Below are 9,862 nucleotides of genomic sequence, written 5' to 3' on the forward strand. Positions count from 1 at the left end.
AAAACAAACAACCCAATCCAAAAATGGGCAGAAGATCTAAATAGACATTTCTCTAAAGAAGATATACAGATTGCCAACAAACACACGAAAGGATGCTTGACATCACTAATCATTAGAGAAATGCAAATCAAAAGTACAATGAGGTATCACCTCACACCAGTCAGAATGGCCATCAACAAAAAATCTACAAACAATAAATGCTGGAGAGGGTGTGGAGAAAAAGGAACCCTCTTGCACTGTTGGTGGGAATGTCAGTTCATACAGCCACTATGGAGAATAGTATTGAGGTTCCTTAAGAAACTAAAAATCGAACTACCATATGACCCAGCAATCCCACTACTGGGCATATACCCTGAGAAAACCATAATTCAAAATGAGTCATGTACCACAATGTTCATTGCAGCTCTATTTACAATAGCCAGGACATGGAAGCAACCTAAGTGTCCATCGACAGATGAATGGATAAAGAAGATGTGGCACATATATACAATGAAATATTCCTCAGCCATAAAAAGAAACGAAATTGAGTTATTTGTAGTGAGGTGGATGGACATAGAATCTGTCATACAGAGTGAAGTAAGTCAGAAAGAGAAAAAGAAATACCGTATGCTAACACATATATATGGAATATAAAAACATGGTTATGAAGAACCTAGGGGCAGGACAAGAATAAAGACGTAGACATAGAGAATGGACTTGAGGACACGGGGAGAGGGAAGGGTGAGCTGAGACGAAGTGAGAGAGTGGCATGGACATATATACAGTACCAAATGTAAAATAGATAGCTAGTGGGAAGCAGCCACATAGCACAGGGAGATCAGCTCAGTGCTTTGTGACCACCTAGAGGGGTGGGATAAGGAGGGTGGGAGGGAGATGCAAGAGGGAGGAGATATGGGGATATATGTATATGTATAGGTGATTCACTTTGTTATAAAGCAGAAACTAACACACCATTGTAAAGCTATTTTACTCCAATAAGGATGTTAAAAAACAATTGCATCCTCAAACTTAGGCTCTAAGGAAAAGTATAGAAATCGGCTGATATTGTCATCTACCCAGGTGCGTTCTCTTCCACAGAGTTATTAATTTGGAAAGTTTCATTTTCCTCTCTTTAGCTATTTTTTTCCTATATGTTTTACCCAATAACAGTATTTTCATCTTCTCTTCCATCCCAAACTATATTATTTTTGTGTAAGTTATTTTAGTTAAAGTATCATGTGTGAGATCTTAAAAATAAGATTTAAGTCACTTAGCAGACCCCTTAACTGGTTTCTTCTTGGAGGTATTTCATTGAACTCTTGAATTTGCTTAATGTTATTCAGTTTCTAAGGGGTAGGCCAGGAGAAGAGGCATTATTACAGTTTTATAATTTTCTAGAATTTGAAGGTAGTGTCATCCTGGTACCTATAAAACAGACACATAGCTCCTCACATATTTAAGTATCTTACTCTTTCTTCCTAGCATTGAGGTGTTTATGTTAGAACGAGAAAATTATCAGGCCACAGACATCACGTAGCTGTCAATTTTCTAGACTGTTATCTGAAGAGAAAGAGAGGATGATGGAGCTGTGGTAGGCTTTATCTTGAATCCAGTAACTTTTAGACGATTTTTCTATCACAAAATGCAAAAAATCCAGAAAAATATATGAAATCCCTCCATATTACCTGATTGACTCTGCAGCTAGATACCCCAGTAATGGTAAGCCATATGTTTCCCAAGACTCACCTTGACTTTACCCACTATTTTATAAAGGGCTCCTACAAACTCCCAGGAAGCAGAAGTGAGACCATGGTAAACCATCACCTTCTTTTCCTCGGAGCCCTCATCTAATAGATTCACCAGTTCCTTTTCTTTTCCCAGCTAGCTTTAAACTGCTACTCAGTTTTACAAAACAAAACAACTTAAAAGCTGCTCTTTATTTCCTGCTTCTAAACTCTGCATGGGCCACTTCAGGCTCTCCAGGGAAGATCAGAGCAGAAGAAATGAGTTCCCTGTTAAGAACTATTAAGGGGTCTGAGATTTTACTCTACTTGGAAGCTCACAAGTTATCCTGATGCAGTTTCATGGATATTGGCAGAAGTCATGAGATTCCTGGGTCAGAGACAAAGGACAGTTTATTACTCACAGCAATATCAGAAGCTATCAGCTACCAGTGGTTTTTTTGTTTGTTTGTTTTGAGCTAATTTCCAGAGATTTAACTCTATTAAGGGATACAAAGAAGAGCAAATGGCAGCTGCACATATGGTAAGATGAGTTACAGGAGAAGAACCCTGAGGTTAGGGGACCTGAATCTCACTAATAGACAGTAAACATGTCTGCCCTTTACTCTAGGGGGAGACACTATCTTTATACAGGTATATGTCAGAGATATTGTGGGTTCGATTCCAGACCACTGCAATAAAGTGAATATCACAATAAAGTGAGCCACATGAATTTTTTGGCTTCCCAGTGCATATAAAAGTTGTGTTTATACCATACAATATAGTCTATTAAGTGTGCATTAGCATTATGTCTAAGAAAACAATGTACATAACTAAATTAAAAAATACTTTATTACTAAAAAAAGCTAACCATGATCTGAGCCTTCAGTGAGTTGTAATAGTAACATCAAAGATCACTGATCACTATAACAAATATAGTAATAATGAAAAAGTTTGAAAAATTGTGAGAATTACCAAAATATGAAACAGAGGCATGAAGTGAGTGAATGCTGCTGGAAAAATGGTGCAGATAGACTTGCTCAAAGCAGGGTTGCAATAAACCTTCAATTTGTAAAAAAATGCAATATCTGAGAAGCACAATAAGTTGAAGTGGAATAAAACAAGGTATACGTGTATACCAAGACTTTTTACTACAGAAACAACGTTTAATAGATAGTCTAAAACAAAGAACAGTAAGTATCTTGCTGGGAAGATGTGCAGAAACCTGAGAGAAATACAGGAAACTATCTTTCAACATTCCCTTAGCTGATTCAGGCTGATGTGAACATTTCTTGCCCACTGCCTATCCCCTCCCCCTCCCCACCCAATTCCATCAGGTTCTTATTTCATGGAGTCAAAATTTTCTCTCATCCTTTTCAGGATAAGAGGTTTTCCTTCTCCCTGAATAGTTTGTTTTCTCTATATTGGCTTATTTTCATTTTATTATTGTGTTATTTCTGGTCTCTGTATTCCATGTTGAGAACTTCCCTAGGCTGTATACTCATGACTAAGAACAGGAGAATAACTAGCTTATTGGAAGCTCTGAACACATGGGTAGGGCTTGTTGACTATGGACTTAACTGTTGGGTGATCCCATTGAGACTCTGGAGTGAACACTTGATGTCAGTATGTTTAGGTTTTTCCTTTAGGTTGATCAGCTTCCCTAGATAAATCTTTCCAATCTTCTGCTGGGATGTTAAAGCACTGGTTTTCAGGGTTCTGGGAATGCAGTGGGAAGCACCATGGATTCTTAGCATTCATGCAAACATTAACATTCTCCTTGTTTAAGTATTTTCCAAATCATACTTTGCTAATTCCTAATAAGATTGAGAAATTTGGGGGGGGGGTCATATTTATTGGCAGTGTGTTTTCTCATCTTTGAGCTGCTTGTTCGTGCCTTTTGCCCATTTTACTATTGATTTCTTTGTCTTTTTCTTTTTAAGCAGTTATTTGTGTGTTCCGGATCCTAATCCTGTGTTACTTGTATGTGTGATGAGTATCTTCCACCAGATTATGTTTCCTTGTCCTTGCTTTCTGCCTCTGCTGAGCATTTCCTTCAATCTATAGCCTTTTCTGATTCTTAGCTTTCTGTGGAGTGGTCTTTGGTCCAACACTCTACCAATGTCGGTTCAAGGTCTAGTCCTCAGCACCACCCCATCCCTACTGCTCCTCCTAACCCTGTGTTCCTAGATGTCGACATGCTATCCTTTTTGGCTCCTGCCTTCTGATGATTTTTTTTAATTTTTATTTTTTACCGTCTTCCAAGTTTTTCCATTGATTTAAAAGATTTGACCCATTTTTTTCTTGCATTTTTGGATGTTTGGTAGCCAGAGTGCACAGTGATCTCTTGTTGCCAGAAAAAAAAAATGCAGAAGTCTATACTTAATTTTTTTTGTTTTTCCTAAACACTCTACCCATTCAGGTTGGAACTTTATAGAAATATATATCTTTTAGCTAGGAATTTGAAATGTAAAATTGAGTTTCTGCACTAGGTGTTAATAAATTTTTTTTTATCTGCAGAAAGAGGAATGCCTTAGCTATCTATGTTCCTGTTTTTAAGGGGATCTACACCTCTTTTTAGTATAGTTGAGAACTTAATTACAGCTAGAACGCTAATGTATTAGTTAATTGGTAATCTGGATAAAGTTGGTGGGTAAAGTTTATTTTAAGTGAACTTACTTGTGCAATAATATTTTAATAAATGCTTCCTATGATAAACATCCTTAGCCTCAAGTTTACAACTTGACAGTGTTTGGAAATACGAAAACAAAACTTTCCATGTTTCAGGGAAGCACTTTGTCTTTCTGAGAAAACAATCTAAGAAATTCAGATTTTACTTAATGTTTATGGCAATTGGTAGTTTCTAACCTTTTCTTTATCTAACAAGATGCAAAACTGCCTGATATGTCTCCTCAAAGTCCTGTGTCAAGCTTCTCATTCTTTCAAGAGGCTCCCCATTAAAGTTCCTTGTACAGCAGCTTTATTTCTAGCCAAGGCTAAGTTAAAGAACATTAGGCTTATAGTTATATACTCCCACAGGAGAAATAGGTACATTAAAACATTGTTTAAAGAAACTCATTCCTGAGTAAAAACACCCCACACAGGTTAAGGCAGCTAGAGGTCAAAATGCAAAGGTAGCATTAAGCCTGGATGATAAAAGCTCTGAGAAATTACAAGATCAAGATTCCTGTTTAAATCTCCATTTCTCTGAGCAATTCATCTCAGTGAATTACTAAAAGCAAAGGAGAATGCCATCATAATTCTAAAATTTTATCTATATGAATTACATTTGACAAATGGGATATTTTCATCCCATAAATCACTTCTCTCTAAAATTAGAGCAATTTTACCATCAACAGTGTCTGCTAAGTAAGGTCCTCAGGTTCCTTCAATTGCCTATGGGAAACCTAATGAATAAGGGTACATACACAACGTTAGTGTGCATGTGTGTCCTTCTGTTGCTATACACTTAGTGCAGTGATACCTGCTGGGGGGTGCTTGTAGTGGAAATAAACTGTTGTGGGGCTGAAAGCCACAAAAAAATGACTCTTTTGTGATTCAAAATATGCATCATTGTTGAAGCAACAACATAAACAAATGAAATAAAATATAATGGTAGGGTATTCTTAAACATTAATGTGCATATAGATCAATTTATCATGTATATAAAAATGCATATTCCAGGCCCCTGCCACCAGAGATACAGATTCAATAGATTTGGTTTAAGGCCTAGATATATGCATTTTTGAAAATGCTCCAAGTTATTCATTTGGAGGAACACTACAATTGGAGATTATCAAGTACTCAATAAAGGCTCTTTTAGGTCAAATATCTGTCACGAACATGTCAAAGATAGTTGAGACCCCGAATAGCCAAAGCAATCTTGAGAAAGAAAAATGGAGTTGGAGGAATCAGGCTCCCTGACTTCAGCTTATACTACAAAGCTACAGTAATACAAACAGTATGGTACTGGCAGAAAAACAGATATATAGATGAATGGAACAGGGTAGAAAGCGCAGAAATAAACCCACACGCCTATGGTCAATTAATCTATGACAAAGGAGGCAAGAATATACAATGGAGGAAAGACAGTATCTTCAGTAAGTGGCACTGGGAAAACTAGACAGCTACATGCAAAAGAATGAAATTAGAACATTATCTAATTACCATACACAAAAATCAACTCAAAATGGATTAAAGACCTAAATGTAAGACTGGATACTATAAAACTCCTAGAGGAAAACATAGGCAGAATGTACTTTGATATAAATTGTAGCAATGTTTTTTTTGGATCCACCTCCTACAGTAATGGAAATAAAAGCAAGTGGGACCTAATTAAGCTTAAAAGCTTTTGCACAGCAAAGGAAACCATAAACAAAACAACAAGACAACCCACAGAATGGGAGAAAATATTTGCAAATGATGCGACTGACAAGGGATTAATTTCCAAAGTATACAAACAGCTCATGCAGCTCAATATCAAAAAACAAACAACCCAATAAAAAATGGGCAGAACTGAATAGACATTTCTCCAAAGAAGACATACAGATGGCCAAAAAGCAAATGAAAAGATGCTTCACATTGAGTTATTAGAGAAATGCAAATTAAAATTACAATCACCTCACAGCAGTCAGAATAGACATCATCCAAAAGTCTACAAACAGCAAATCCTGGAGAGGGTGAGGAGAAAAGGGAACCCTTGTATACTGCTGGTGGGAATGTAAATTGGTAGAGCCACTATGGAGAATAGTATGGAGGTTCCTTAAAAAACTAAAAATAGAGCTACCACATGATCCAGCAATCCTACTCCTGGGCATATATCCAGAGAAAACCATAATTTGAAAAGATACATACACCCTGATGTTCACTGCAGCACTATTTACAATAACCAAGACATGGAAGCAACCTAAATGTCCATCAACACATGAATAGATAAAGAAGATGTGGTATACATATACAATGGAATATTACTCAGCCATAAGAAAGAGTGAAACAATGCCATTTGCAGCAACATGAATGGACCTACAGATTGTTATACTAAGTGAAGTAAGTCAGAAAGAGAAAAACAAATATCATATGATACCACATATGTGGAATCTAAAAAAATGATACAAATGAACTTATTTACAAAACAGAAACAGATTCACAGACTTCGAAAACAAACTTATGGTTACCAAAAGGGAAAGGTTGGGGGGGAGGGATAAATTAGGAGTTTGGAATTAACATATACACACTACTATGTATAAACTAGATAAACAACAAGGACCTACTGTATAGCATAGGGAACTATATTCAATATCTTGTAATAACATATAATGGAAAAGAATCTGAAAAATAATATATATATGTATATATATATAACTGAATCACATTGCTGTATACCTGAAAGTAACAAAATTTTAAATCGACTATACTTTAATAAAAAAGATTTATAATAAAGAATGACATGGGTTTTTATGTCTGGAGAGGAGAGATGAGATTTTCACATGAAAATAATATGAGCCAGGGCCTAGAGGTGGGAATGGGACCAATGAGAAGGGACAATGAGGAGAGGTTGTTCTAAGTCATGCTTGGATGCAGAGGTCATGCTGGGATGCACTGAGAAGATTGGAAAAATTGATGTTCAGTAAATGATTGACATTTTTCCAAAGAAGATATATAGATGACCAACAGGCATATAAAAAGATTCCCAACATCACTAATCATCAGGAAAGTGTAAATCAAAACCACAATGAGATACCACCTCATACCTGTCAGAATGACTATTATCAAAAAGACAGTAAGGAATGTTGATAAGGATGTGGAAAAAAGGGAACCCTCATGCACTGTGTTAGGAATGTAAATTGGCGCAGCTGCTATGAAAAACAGTATGGAGGTTCCTCAAAAAATTAAAAATAGAACTACCATGTGATCCAGCGATTTCACTACTGGCTATTTACCTGAATAAAGCAAAAACACTAATTGGAAAAGAGACTTGCACTCCTATGATCACTGCAGCATTATTTACAATAGCCAAGAGAAGAAAGCAACCTAAGTGCCCTCAATAGATGAATGGATAAAGAAGATGCAGTATATACATACAAAGGATTATTACTCGGCCATAACAATGAATGAAATCTTGCCATTTGTGACAACATGAATGGACCTAGAGAGTAGTGTGCTAAGTGAAATAAGTCAGACAAATACTGTGTGATTTCACTTATATGTGGAATCTAAGAAACAAAACAAATGAACAAACATAACAAAACAGAAACAGACATATACAAAGAGAACTGATGGTTGCCAGAGAGGAGGAGGTTGGGGGGAGGAAAGAAATAGGTGAGGGAGATTAAGAGGTACGAACTCCCAGTTGTAAATTAATGAGTTGGTTGTGAAATGTACAGTGTGGGGAGTATATTTAATAACTATATAATATCTTTGCATGGTGACATATTATAATTAGACTTATCATGGTGTATAGAAATATTGGATCACTATGCTGTGTAACAGGAACTAACATAGAGTTGTAAATCTATTATACTTTAAAAACAAACTAACAAACAAACTCATAGAAAAAGAGGTCAGATTTGTAGTTACCAGAGGTGGGGGATGGAGGGAGAGGGAAGTGGATGAAGGTGGTCAAAACGTACAAACTTCCAGTTATAAGATAATATAAGTACTATGGATGTAATGTACAACGTAATAAATATAATTAACACTGCTGTATGTTATAGATGAAAGTTGTTATCACGAGGAAAAACATTTTTTCTACTTTAATTTTGTATCTGTATTAGATGATGAATGTTCACTAAACTTATTGTGGTCATCATTTCATGATCTATGTAAGTCAAATCATTCTGTTGTATACCTTAAACTTATACAGTGCTCTATGTCAATTATATCTCAATAAAATGCAGAAAAATAATACATACACACACACACACACACACACACACACACACACACACACACACACGTACTTGGATAAAACTGTTGGCTTCTAGGTAAAATTTGTAGCCAGCACAGACACAGGATTTGAAGTGAGAAGACAATTTCCCCTGAATTATCTTAGGCTTGGGAGCTCATCATCTGCATATTTGGAGCATTAAGTAAAAATTTTTTCTTCTCCATCTCATTTTCTATTAAAAGCCATCATCTCTCTCTGTCTCTATACCTCTTTTAGGAAAGTGTGTACTGCCTATCTCATTGTAATTCATGACTTCACCTTGTCTCCTTCATTAGATTACAGACTTTTTGAGGGCTGGTCCTAACTTACTCATTTTACTGTGTGTGTGTGTTTTTTTTTAATAGTCCATCATGTACTGCTATGAACATAGGTGGTACTCAAAACTCTTGTTTAAAGAACCAATTGATGACTTATTACTTCATCAGTGAGTATATGTCATGTGCCAGACAATATGTTAGGTACTTTGTATGTAACACCTCACTTGGTTTTTACAAACCTAGTATAAGTTTGGCAGAGTTATTCACACATTTCAGGAAAGGATATTGAGGTCTGAAGTCAAGTACTTGTCTATCACCACACAGCTACTAAACAGCAGAGGCAAAAAACTTGTAGAACTGGAAACGGTCAGACTCAAAAGATGTACTCTTTCACTTTTGGATGGAACAAGGAAATGAATGAATGAATGAATGGGGAATGTAAAGGTAAGTAACTCATCTTAAGTGAAGAGTAAGTGAGATTTTAATCATGTACAAACTGCAATCTGCTTATTCTAGAGGTGGAAGGAAGGTAGGCAAGGAACTTTTCTGTCCATTTCTGAGCTCTTTGGCAGAAGGCTGGCAGGGGGTGCCAGAGCCTAGGATGTGCAGTTAGAAGGTACCTAGACTGCACTGTAGGGCCACTGGATATTCTATACCTGAGTTGATAGGGAGGGAGGCCCAACTGTCGACACAACTGCATTGTGTGACAGTATGAAAGAGGAAGAAAACAGTCTTTTGATGGAAGTCGGTTGTGGGTGAACAATCACCCTAGTGACTGGTAAAAAAAAAACCCCAAACAAACAAAAAAAACAAAACAATACCCAGGCCCTGTCTCGAGATGTTCTTTTTTTTTTTTTTTTTTTTCGGTACGTGGGCCTCCCACTGCTGTGGCCTCTCCCATTGCGGAGCACAGGCTCCAGACGCACAGGCTCAGCGGCCACGGCTCACGGGCCCAGCCG

This window comes from Physeter macrocephalus, chromosome 5 (genome assembly GCF_002837175.3).
Source record: "Physeter macrocephalus isolate SW-GA chromosome 5, ASM283717v5, whole genome shotgun sequence".
NCBI classification, from domain to species: domain Eukaryota; kingdom Metazoa; phylum Chordata; class Mammalia; order Artiodactyla; family Physeteridae; genus Physeter; species Physeter macrocephalus.